The 13313-nt window shown below is 42.6% G+C and overlaps 1 pseudogene; it reads left to right on the top strand.

Moving 5' to 3' along the window:
• Positions 1-7804: 7804 nt before the first annotated feature.
• LOC102423667 overlaps positions 7805-13313 on the top strand; it is a 7281-nt pseudogene continuing 1772 nt past the window's right edge.

Below are 13313 nucleotides of genomic sequence, written 5' to 3'. Positions count from 1 at the left end.
CTATATAGTAAAAGGGTAATATGCCTCCCAGCACCAGGATCAGCGGAGCCGCAAGGCCTCCTGGCACCGGATCAGCATGACAGGGGGCAGCGCCCAAACCCCCTGATCACCCTGCGGCTCTGTGTGTGACAGGGTGCAGCGCCCCAACCACCCCCCCCCACAGGCCCTGCTCTGTGTGTGACAGGGTAGAGCCATAACCTCCCCATCAGCCCTGCCCTGAGTGTGACAGGGGCGGTGCCCCAACCCCCAATCGGCCCTACCCTGAGCGTGACTGAGGGTGGCATCGCAACCTCCCAATCCGCCCTGCTCTGTGCATGACAGGGGGCGGCGCCCCAACTCCCCAATCTGCCCTGCTCTGAGCCCGACCAGGGGCTGCACCTAGGGATTGGGCCTGCCCTCTGCCACCCAGGAGCGGACCTAAGCCAGCAGGTCGTTATCTCCCGAGGGGTCCCAGACTGTGAGAGGGCACAGGCCGGGCTGAGGGACACCCCCCCCCCACCACCAGTGCACAAATTTTTGTGCACCGGGCCTCTAGTATAATAATAAAAGGATAATATACTAATTATACTGGACATCCTTCCAGATGTCATTCTGGACGTCCTTCCTGACGAAGCTGGGGCTGGAGGGAAGCCAGCCCAGGTCTTGGGTGCCTGTGGGTGGCCAGGGGGAAGCAGCCCAGGCCCCACGTGCCTGCTGGTGGCCGGAGGAGGGAAACCGGGGTCCTGGGTGCTGGAGGGAAGCCGGTGAAGGCAGCCAGGAGAAGGAAGGGCTACTCTTGCTGCAAGCAATTATCTTCTCCTTCATGTGTATATAACCAGCCAACTGGCAAGGGGGGTAAGAGCAGATTTTTGTGGGTGACCGACTGCTATCCCATACTGCCAGCATTATTGGAATAAATGCTCATATATGATTCAACCCTATCTCTGCTTAATTGGCTCAAGTGGTTACAGGCAGCCCAGACCCCTTGGTTACAATTTCACCACAGCTGCCTTCACTTCCACTTACTAAGAACAATGTCCAATATGGAGAAAAGACTTTTAGTTTCATTTCTTGTTCCTATATGGATTCTTGGAAATGTTTGTTTTTGACAGGAGTGTGTGGGTGGGAGGTAATCAACCAAAGACCTTGCAGGCATGTATGCATAACCCATGGACACAGACAATAGGGTGCTGAAGGACTGTGGCGGGAGCGGGTGGGGGGAGTTGGAGGGGATCACTGGGGGGAAAAAGAGGACATACAAAATACTTTCAATAATAAAGAATTATTTTTAAAAATTGAGCTATCAAAGAAAAAAGAATAAATGTCCTTTTCTTTTTAATTTTTATTTATCAATTTGATGAGAGAGAGAGAGAGAGAGAGAGAGAGAGAGAGAGAGAGAGAGAAAACACTGGTTGTTCCACTTATTTATGCATTCATTGGTTGATTCTTGAATCCCCAACCTGGACTCAAGTTGTGAAATCTTTTCTACACAAAGTCAAGAACACACACACTACAGGCTGACCTTCTCCAGGTCATTCAGGCCCCTTCCTGTTCAGGAACATTATTATTCTTTTTGTATTTGGAGATGCTCTTTGGACATGTTGGGTTAACTATGTAGAATGGCTTATTGAATTAGAAATTCATCTAAACTTCCTGGCTCTAGTCATTTTGGAGTTTCTATTGACTTCTGATGGGGGAAATGGTGATATTGTCACCTTTCATGTCTTGGAATCCTATTTTTCTTATTCTTCCCCCAAACTTAGGTTCCTGTTGGATACTTATTAATCATTGGACGTTAGTTTGATCCATTTATTTGGTTGCTTTGTATGAAAAGCTGTTGAATATGTTCTCTCTTTCCCTATTGTGGTCCATCTTTGACATTGCATTCTGAAACTCATATTTAAATAATTTCAAAATTTTGAAAACTTTTCATTGATTTAGGATATGATCAGGTTACTTGGCCCTGGCATTCAAGGATTCTCAAAATCTGGCAACAACCCAGTTCTTTCCACAACTAGTCTATTTCCTTTTCCTACTTTCTAGCTCAGTTTCTTCTCTTGGAATCTACACTCTATCATCCTTACTCAACCTCACAGTTATCTTAATCCTGCATTTTGAGAGGAAACAGAATACATGTGCCACTTTGGCAAGTGGATTGTTTTGAGATGAAGGCAATTAAGACCCAGAAAACTCCAGAAAAGCTTTTAACCTCTCCCTTAACTGCCTAAAAAAATTATAGAAGAGGCCTCTATCAGAAAGAGAGGTATCACTAGAGGCAAAAACTTATCTGTATAGCACAGCAAACATTTTTTAGCCTAAAATTTGCTTTTCACATCGTCCTGTGAACTGTCTTTCTCCCCCTTGAAGCTACAGACTCCTATACCCTTCTCCTTAGCTTCAGATGGTGTATGAGCCCAATTGCCTGACTGCCTTCATGTCTTCTGGGGGATTCTTTATATATGTAATTCTATTTGGTTTTCTCCTGTTTTATCACAATTTGATTATTAGAGCAATAAACAAAGCTGAAGGGAAGAAGAGGAAGTTTTTCCTCCCTTATAATATTATATTACATGATACTCCATCTTCTCTGCCCAGGGCTTTATACGCCTGACCCAGTTCAAGTTTCTCCTTACTTGAGAAGCCTTCCATTTATCATCAGGTTGAGTTAGTACCTCTCTTCTCTGTGCTGACAATACCATGTCATAAAAATATTAACCTTTCTGAACCCTTTACTCCTGGATACTGTTAAAGGAACCTATCCACCCTTTTGTGCTCTAAGTATGATGTAGGGGAACTCACTTTAGAGAGTTTTTATCAAAAATGGGTGTTATTTTGTCAAATGCTTTTTCTGCATCAATTGATATGACTATGTGTTTTTTTCTTTCAATTTGTTTATGTGATGTATCACGTTTATTGATTTGCAGATATTGTACCATCCTTGCATCCCTGGGATAAATCCTACTTGGTCATGGTGTATGATCTTTCTGATGTACTGCTGGATCTGATTTGCTAAGATTTTGTTGAGGATTTTGGCATCTATGTTCATGAGGGATATTGGCCTGTAATTCTCTTTCATTGTGTTGTCTTTACCTGGTTTTGGTATTAGGATGATGCTGGCTTCATAGAATGAGCTTGGAAGTGTTCCTTCCTCTTGGATTTTTTGGAATAGTCTGAGGAGGATAGGTTTTAGTTCTTCCTTGAATGTTTGGTAAAACTCCCCTGTGAAGCCATCTGGTCCTGGGCTTTTGTTTGCTGGAAGCTTTTTGATGACTGCTGCAATTTCTTCCATAGTTATTGGCCTGTTGAGATTTTTAGATTCTTCCTGATTGAGTTTTGGAATGTTGTATTTTTCTAGGAATTTGTCCATTTCCTCCAGGTTGTCTAGTTGGTTGGAGTAAAGCTGTCCATAGTATTTTTAAACAATCATTTGTATTTCTGTGGAGTCTGTTGTTATTTTGCCTCTATCATTTCTGATTTTGTTTATTTGGGTCTTCTCTCTTTGCTTCTTGGTGAGCCTGGCTAGAGGTTTGTCAATCTTGTTTATCCTTTCAAAGAACCAGCTCTTGGTTTCATTGATTTTCTGTATTGTTTTTTGTTTTGTTTTTTTGGTCTCTATGTCATTTATTTCTGCTCTAATCTTTATTATCTCCTTCCTTCTGCTCACTCTGGGGTTTTCTTGTTGCTCTCTTTCTAATTCTTTGAGTTGTAGAGTTAGATGATTTACTATCATTTTTTCTTGTTTTTTTGAGATAGGCCTGTAGAGCTATAAACTTCCCTCTCAGGACTGCTTTCATTGTGTCCCATATGTTTTGGATTGTTGTGTTTTCATTGTCATTAGTTTCCAGGATGTTTTTAATTTCTTCTTTGATCTCATTGGTAACCCAGTCAATATTTAATAACATGCTATTCAGCTTCCAAGTGTTTGAGTATTTTGGGTTGTTTTTATTGTAGTTTATTTCTAATATTATGCCCTTGTGGTCTGAGAAGATGCTTGGTATTATTTCAATCTTCTTGAATTTGTGGAGACTTTGTTTGTGACCATATATGTGGTCTATTTTTCAAGATTTACCATGAGCACTTGAGTGGAATGTATATTCCGTCGCTTTGGGGTGAAATGTTCTGAAGATGTCAAGTAAGTCCATCTGATCTAGTGAGTCATTTAGGATTGCTGTTTCTTTGCTGATTGTTTGTCTAGAGGATTTATCAAGTGATGTCAGTGTTGTATTAAAGTCCCCTACTATGATTGTATTGTTGTCGATCTCTCCTTTGATATCTTCGAGGAGTTTTTTTATGTATTTGGGTGCTCCTGCATTGGGTGCATATATATTTATCAGGGTTATATCTTCTTGTTGTATTGATCCCTTTGGTATTATGAAGTTGCCTCCCTTATCTCTTGTTATGGCCTTCACTTTGAGATGTATTTTGTCCAATATAAGTATTGCTACCCCAGCTTTTTTTTCATTTCCATTTGCCTGAAAGATATTTTTCCATCCCTTCACTTTCAGTCTGTGTGAGTCCCTTCTTCTGAGGTGGGTCTCTTGTAGACAGCAAATGTATGGGTCATGTTTTTTTATGCATTCAGCTACTTGATGTCTTTTGGTTGGAGCATTTAGTCCATTTACTTTTAAAGTTATTATTGAAAGGTACTTGTTTGTAGCCATTTCTTTTTTGTGTGTGGCTGTTTTCTTTCTGAGCTTTTTATTTCTTCTTTTTACACCAGTCCCTTTAGCATTTCTTGCATTGCTGGCTTGGTGGTGATAAACTCCCTTAGCCTTTTTTTTTCTGTGAAGCTTCTTATTTCCCCTTCAATTTTGAATGATAGCCTTGCTGGATAGAGTATTCTTGGATTCAGTCCTTTGCTTTGCATCACTTTGTAAATTTCTGTCCATTCTTTTCTGGCCTGATGTGTTTCTGTTGAGAAATCATTTGATAATCTAATGGGAGATCCCTTGAATGTAACTTTCTGTCTCTCTCTTGCATCCTTTAAGATTCTCTCTTTGTCCTGAACATTTGCCATGGTAATTATGATGTGTCTTGGTGTGGGTCTTTTCGGGTTCACCTTGTTTGGGACTCTCTGGGCTTGTGTCATTTTTTTCTTCCCCACCTCTGGGAAGTTTTCTGCTATTATTTCTTCAAATAGGTTATCTAAGTCTTGTTCCTCTTTCTGTTGTTCTGGCACACCTATTATTCATATGTTTTTTCATTTCATGTTGTCCCATAGCTCCCTTAGGCTCTTCTCCTGTCTTTTAATTTTTTTCTCCAATTGCTGTTCAGTTTGGGTGTGTTTTGTTTCCCTGTCTTCTAATTCGCAAATTCGGTCCTCCACTTCTCCTAGTCTACTGTTGAAACTTTCAATGGTGTTTTTTATTGCAGCTATGTCACTCTTCATTTCTTCTTGGTTCTTACATAATTTATTGATTTTTTCATCAGTTTCTTCTTGCTTCTTGCATAAGTTGTTCATTTTTTCCTCCTTCCGTTTTATGCACTCTAGGACCCTTAATCTGAATTCTTTTTCTGTCATGCTGCATGCCTTGGTTTCACTTAGCTGGTTTTCTGGCGAGTCCTCCTTTTTTTTCCTTTGGGGGTTTCTTTGTCTACCCATGTTTGATCTCATGGACAGATCTAGATGTTGAGTCGTTCAGTGGCTGCTCCTTGGGTGGCAGTGGCTCCTTGGGCTGCTCCTCGGGTGGTTGTGATAGCAGTTGCTCCTCAGTTGGCAGCAGCTCCTGTGGTGGGTGCTGTTCACCGCTGTGGTGGATCCTCTGGCTCTAAATGCCTAGTTTTGTTCACATATTTCCCATGATTTTGTTAAGTTTTCTTTCTGAGTTGTCTTGATGCTCCTTAAAAAGTTTTTTTTTCAAAAAGTTATTTTGATTTCTTGTCAGTCAAGTCACAAAATTCCATGACTTTAAGCTAGGTTATTAGAAAATTATTGTTTTTTGGTGATGATGTGTTTCCTTGATTTGAATTCCTGCTTTTCATTTGAAGTAGCAACCACATTCTTAAATCTTTACTAGTGCCTTCAGATGGGCTGTTCTGTTTATTGGTGCTGTTATATCTGGGTTTTCTCTGCTTTTCTATAGGTACACCTACTCCACTGTTCTTGCGCTCCCTGTAGAAGAATTCTTAAGCTTTTAAGTTATGTCTACTTCTTACAACACACCAAGCTGGCTACTAGAAATTTCTCTTTTGTTTTCCAGAAGGCAGTGATATAATCCAAGTGTGTGGTTTCTCCCTTGCACACAGATCCTAGTGTGCTTTTCTGATTCCACTCCATTTTCCAGATTAGCTCTCACTGCTCAACACAAGAGTGCCCACAAGGGGGGTGGCCACAGTAAAAGGGTGTTTTGAGTTTAGCACTTGGGGCATTTTTAGCAGCTGCTGACCTAAAAGGGAGATCCTTAGGTGAGGTTCTCTCATAGGGACATGGAAGGCCTTCCTGCTGAAGTCCAAGCAAAATCAGTAGGAACCTTATCCCTTTAATGCCCTTTGATATTCTTCTCTGCTTCTTTCCCATCTTTTCCTTCCCCCTGGCAATGAAGGTCCTGCCATACTCTGAGTACTGAGTACTCTGAGTGCTGCTGGAAAGCAATGTGTATCTCAAGTCATGCCCCACATAACTTGAGTAGCCAGGCACTCACTAACCACTCTCCTTTTCCACTCTGGAAAAAATTGACACCATCTGATAGTGCAGCCCATGCAATGTCCCCAAACTCATGCTGCAATCTACCCTTGAGAAGACTGGACTTCCACAAATTCTCTCTCATCTTTGGGCATCTGACCAGATGAGCATTAAAAAGGTATTTTTCCAACCATGCTAAGATGGTTTGGGCAGAATTGCTGGCTTTGCTGGTTCCATAGCCCATGCTGAAGTCCTCTGCCTATTACTAGATGAACAGGTGGGCGAGACTGCTTTGACATTCCTTGGCATGATCCCAAAATTCCCACAGAAGAGCACGTTTGTTTGTGAATATGTGTCTAATTTATTGTTATAAAATGGGAGAAAAAAAGAGAACCATCTTATGCACCATAATGCTGACGTCAAGAACTGTATTTTAAAGGACAGGAGAGTAAGTAAATGTTATAAAATGAATGAGGGAACCATTCAACACAGGATAGATAGAAACTGATTGAGGAATAATAATTGGTATCCACTTAATATTCTCCATTCAATTGATTCTGTTTATATAAGAAGTGCCAAAATCCAGGCTATTAAGTTGCAACTTATTCCTGACAACTACAAAAGCAGTCCATGTTAAGAACACCCACAAAGATGTCTTGCATGTGCACATGTGAAGGCATAAACACACACACACACACACATTCACACACACCAATTTTTTTAAACACTGATATGTTTTATAGAACAATGAAAGGAAATGATGAGAAAGCCTTAAAGACTTGCATATTTTTGTTGTTGTTGTTAATCCTCACCTAAAGATATTATTTTCATTGCTTTTCTGTGAGTATGAAAGGGAGGGAAGGTGGGAAGGAAAGTGAGGAAAGAAGGGAGAGAGAGAAAGAGTGAGAGAAAAATCACTGTGAGATAGACACATCCACCGGTTGCCTCCCACCACCACAACCACCCAACCCCCACAACCTCCCTGCCCAACTGGGAGCAGGGATCAAATCCACAACCCTGGTAGAGCCCTTGTTCAGGAATCAAACCTATGACCCTATGGTGTTCAGTCTAATACTCTAACCATTAAACACACCTGCCATGGCAGAGACTTGCATCTTTAGTAGTCTTATCCTTATTTTGAGGTGGCTTATGCTGCCTAAGTTCATGACAGAAACTAACTGAGTGACTTTTCTTTTCACAGTGATGGACACAGCAGACTCCACCTCTAATGAGCCCATTGTCAGAGGCAAAAGGAGGCAAGATCTCCAAGAGATGCTGAGAGAAGTAGGACTGGCAGTTGAGTACTGGTTGCCAAAGCTTCAGGAACAGCTGGGTGTGACCTGTGCACAGGCCTTACAACACATTGAAGAAGAAGACCTGCAGAAGCTGAAATCCCAGGCACAAAATTTCTGGGAGAAAAGGGCCCTGGAGAAGCTACTTAACTCAAATAGCCTTTCAAAGTTACAGGAGTCTCAGGTGAAAATGATAAAGAAAGAACAGAAGAAGGCCAAACAGGCACTGCAGGGGCTAAGAGACTTGCTATCACAAGGGAGGCAACGAAAAGAAGAGGCAGTGAGGAAAAAAGAGGCAGAGCTGAGGCAGGCCATGGAGATTCCCAAAGAGTACTGGCCACCCCCCGAAAAATCCTTAAGAGAAGTGATGGAACACATGCAGGGACAACTCAACCTCATGGAGGGCACACTGTCTCACAGGCAAAACCTCCCAGATAGAGATCTCGTGAGATGGGCATCTGGAGGGCTGGCCCTGCAGGGAATTTACAAAAACAGCTCCCACGGGAGCCTTCTAGAGAAGAGAGAAGAGCTACTCAGTGTCCCCAAGAAGTTCTTGCTCTTTGGCCCTGAGCACAGCACACGGATGGAAACCAGGGAATTTACATCTTCTCAAGAAGAATCCCAGTTCACCCAGATGACAGAGAAGCTGGGCTTTAGTGTAATTGCCTCAGCCAAGGGCGGAGGTTGGGGATTTATCTTAGAAGCTGGTATGGACCACAGCAAACATTCAGAATCCAAGGAAACCCAACAATCACGTCCTGAGCACTCCTATTTCTGCTCTACCAAGTTCAGCTATGTCCCACTTGCCTCCTGCCACTTTCCCATGGATCAGCTCCAGTTCTCCAAGGCTGCTCTCCAGGAACTGAAATGCATTGAAAACCTTCTGAGTCAGTCTGCAGACACAGACAGACTCCCCTTGCTGAGGCGCAAGACTGAAGCTTTCTTCCACAGGTTTGGCTCTCATGTCAACCAGGGTCCTCTGCACCTGGGAGGAATCTACTGGTGGAAAGCCGTATCAGAGGGTTTCCGAAGTGAGCAGCTGGCAGAAGTAAAACAGCAGTCAGCAGAGGCCCTGAATGGTTACATAAGGGGCAGCTATAGCTGCTTTGGTGTGAAAGTTGCTGCAGGTGTGGATGAGTCACGCTCTCGTTTAGAAATATCCACCCAAAGCACAACCTTCCAAAGTCTCCAAACCAAAGTCCAATTATCTGTGGCCCAGACAGGTGCCCACCAGAAGCAAAGGCCTTTCTCCAGTGGAAAGCGAGGCTCGTGAACGGTTCTCAAACGAGGCAGATCATTGACCGGGGCCTTCAGCTGGTGCCCGTTTGGGACATCATCCTCTCCAACCACAGAAGTGATTTTAAGGATCCATGTCAGGTAGCCAGCTTACTGAAGGATAGCTACACTGCTCTGACTGGCCTCACTGCCCAGACCCAGGATGGAGAAGAATTACTGAGTGCTGAGGAGGAGGCTGGGGTTTCCCTAGAGGATGTGAAATCCTGGGAGGTATCTGGTCCTGTAGAGAAGCTTCAAAAACTGATAAATTTCATGCAAATACTGAGTCAAAGAACAAACAGTTATGACACTTGGGTTAACATATGCCTCACAGATTGGGGTCTGCAGAATTTTCTGGTAAACACTGCTAACTTTTACAAATATTCTTCTGTCTATGAAACTAAATTTATTAAATCTCAGTTGCACAGCCTTTTGTATCCTCATATCTACAGAGTGAATGACTTTCCTCAGGCTCATTCCATCATGCAGTGGGTCTTCCAGCCAGATGCAGAAGAAGAGCACATCAACATCTCCCAATTTTCTGAATTAATTAAAATCTTAAAGAAAACCCACAATGCCCTCAGGGAAGTGATGGCCAAATCTGAGTCTGCAGAAACAGTGGAAGAAGCTAAAAGAAAGGCCACTTACGAGGTCAGTTTGTCTCTTGGCTGCTTCGTGAATTACCTCCAAGAAACAGAGCAGCCAGACACACAGCTCTTGCTACTTTCCATTGCAGCTGGTGCAGGGTATCATGTGGTAAATAAACATTTTCAGTATCTCCTGAGGTGTGAGGAATTAGACTTCCTAGTGAATGAAATGCAAACTGCCCAACATAAATACCAGGAACTCAAAAAAAATTGCACCTACAGAGCCCAGGCATTCCTGGTTCTCACAAGTCTGACAGCTACTATTAGAGTCACAGCTGTTTCTCCAGAGGAGAAAACACAACGCTTGACATTAATAAAACATCACATGGGAAAATCTTTGTCAAAAGAAGTTGTCCATGTCCTTTCCAAACAAGGAGCAGATTATGATTGGGAAAACCTAGAGAAAGACTTGAGATTGCTCATTGATGATAACTATGATGCCACCATCTCTGCATTGCAAATGGATGATCTAAGTAAAAACTTGCAAAGTATTTTCCATGAAAGGAAACAACCCCATAAACCACATGAGAATGCTGATATCAAAGGAGAAGTCATTAAAGATACAGCCTTCTTAGAGTTACTCCAGCATCTAGGCTTAGAACATTTCTATCCAAAAAAGATGAGCAGAACTAACTTCCATCTGATCAACAAGACTTCTGTGTACAACAGCAAACCCTGTTCTGAAAGGGAGCTTCACCAATGTTTCCTTCAGAAGCTACAAGTGCTGGATTATGAGCTGAGATACCTGGTCTTCAGAGATGATGGAGACACACAGAATCAAATCAATTCAAGTGCCTCAAATGAGGGCAATGAGGCTTTTGACTCATATAAATACTTGTTTGAAGACAGGGATACTCCCATTAGCCCTTCACCCTCTAAATGTAGGCCCCACATTCACCCAATGGATATTCAGATGGCAATTCTTCACTGTGCAGATGATTTTGCCAGACAGTATATTTTGTCCAAACTTTCCATTTGCCAGTTTGCACTCCCTCTTCTCATACCTAATCCCTGCAGTTCTCAAATTGAATTCTCTCTCTGGTCTCTCAGTCAAATTAGAAGGAGCTGGCAAGAAGCAAGGAAATCACCAAGAGAGAAGATAAATCACAAGAATAAGCAGATGTGTCATGTCTCTACCCCCATTGTGTCCTTTATAAGAGTTGGAAATGGCTTCTCTGCTTCCAAATCTCAGATCATGAACTGTCTTCTCAGTAAACGTAAACATGATGTCTTTTTCCACCGACATTGCAGAGGGAGCACCAAAGACTCTCTCTTGATGGGGGGAGTGGTGGAAATCTGCTGGTTCTGTCCTGGAGGGGATGACGAGGACAGATTTGACAACTGTGTGACCTTCACCAATCTCCATGGAGATGCAAAGGAACATAAGAAGCAACTCATTTTCCTGCAGGAGGTCTCTTCTCTCATTGTCGTTCTTATGTCAACTACTGAGGACAATAAAGAAAACCAAAAAATTATTCGTGATCTGGGCCAGTCACCAAGACCTTTGATCTATTTAGTTGATAACAAAGAGAGAAACATGGACAATAATTCTAGCCAAAAAGTGGTAATTGGAATCAGGAACAGAAATGAAGCAGAATTAACAGAGGAGCTTGTTTCTACAATCAGACGCTTGTTGGAGCTCTCAGACACGGCTCTAAGCTTAGAGGACTGTACCCCAATTGCTCGCAAACAAGGATTCCTTATTGATGAAGACCAGAGAGACTGCAGGGAAGCCAAAGAAAAGGCAGAGGTCCTAATGGCTCTATTGAGAACATTAGAGATATCTCAGGTGAAGGAAAACTTACTGCCCCTTCAGGGAGACCTATGGCATCGTTGGTGTAAAAAGGACAAAGAACTCTATCATCTAAGAGAAAAAGAGAATCAAAGCATTGAACAACATAAGAGTGAGATTGAGACAGAAAAGCAAAGGATACGGAATCAACAGTTGACCAAAGCCTTTCCTCTCAATGAATTAATGAAGTCTGTCCTTGAAATTCTCCAAAATCACTCAGAAACTCAAACCGCACACTACTTTTTGCAATGGCTGAGTGTGTTTCTGGACAACGTGACTGCAGGACACTTGGAACAACTGAATGAAAAGAAAAACCATTTGTGGTCAGAGATACAAAAGGCACCAAAGAGCACTCACCTCCAAAAAGGCATAGAAGCTATCTCCAAAGAGATTAGTGACTGTACATTGGGAATTGAGCAACTTCTCAGAGAAGTTGGCCAGATCTATGAAGCTCTGGAAGAAGCTTCCCCCACTACAGATACCCTTTATCTCTCCCTTCCCCAGATCGCTGCAGATCTGCTGATATCTGGTGTTCCCATTGAGCTGATGGATGGGGATGCTTCATATGTGCCTCTAAAGTGGGTGGCAGCTCTTTTTGACAAGGTCTCTGAGAAACTTGGAAACAAACGGCTGTTTGTTCTCTGCATCCTTGGCCTACAGAGCTCAGGGAAGTCCACTCTGCTGAATGCACTTTTTGGGCTGCAATTCTCTGTCAGTGCTGGGAGGTGTACCCGGGGGGCCAACATGCAGCTCCTGAAGGTGGAGGAGACTTTCACCGAGGAACTGGGCTTTGACTTTGTGCTTGTTGTGGACACAGAAGGCCTTCGGGCCCCACAACTCAGCAGTAAATCAAAAAATCGTGACAATGAGTTGGCAACCTTTGTCATTGGACTTGGAAACTTGACTCTGATCAATATTTTTGGAGAAAATCCGTCAGAAATTCAAGATATTCTACAAATAGTGGTTCAGGCATTTATGAGGATGAAACAGGTAAAATTTTCCCCAAATTGCCTTTTTGTCCATCAGAATGTGGGGGAAGTCACAGCTAAAGATCAAACTATGGAAGGAAGGAGGTTGTTAGGGCAGAAACTAGATGAAATGGCAGCAACAGCAGCTGAGCAAGAACAGTGCTCAGCTGTAACCCGCTTTGGTGATGTCATTAAATTTGATGTCAATACTGATGTCTTCTACTTTGCTCACCTCTGGGATGGCAATCCCCCAATGGCCCCACCTAATCCTCGCTACAGCCACAATGTCCAGGATCTGAAAAGCAGAATTCTTATGGCTGCCAAACAGGAATCTAGGGGAAGCATCATGAAGATCTCAGATGTGAAATTGCGAGTTCAAGATTTGTGGAGAGCCCTAGTGAATGAGAACTTTATCTTCAGCTTCAGGAACACCCGAGAGGTCATGGCCATGAGCAAACTGGAAGACATGTATAACTCCTGGACCTGGCAGCTGAGGAGTCATGTGCTAGCTTTGCAGAACCAGCTCATTAACCAGATTAAGAATGGGAAAATCCAGCAACTCACAGCAAGCACTCTTCAGGCTCCAGTTACAGAAAAATATAAAGCCATCCAGCAAGAACTTGAAGAATATTTTAAAGAGGATCCAGATAGTGAGATAATAATTCAGTGGAAAGCAAGTTTTGAAAATAAACTAATAAACCTTAAAGAGGCACTTATTTTTGAGACCAAAAATAAAGC

The sequence above is a fragment of the Myotis lucifugus genome, unplaced genomic scaffold, assembly GCF_000147115.1.
Source record: "Myotis lucifugus unplaced genomic scaffold, Myoluc2.0 scaffold_904, whole genome shotgun sequence".
Lineage (NCBI taxonomy): Eukaryota > Metazoa > Chordata > Mammalia > Chiroptera > Vespertilionidae > Myotis > Myotis lucifugus.
This window is presented reverse-complemented; position numbering and strand designations above follow the sequence as displayed.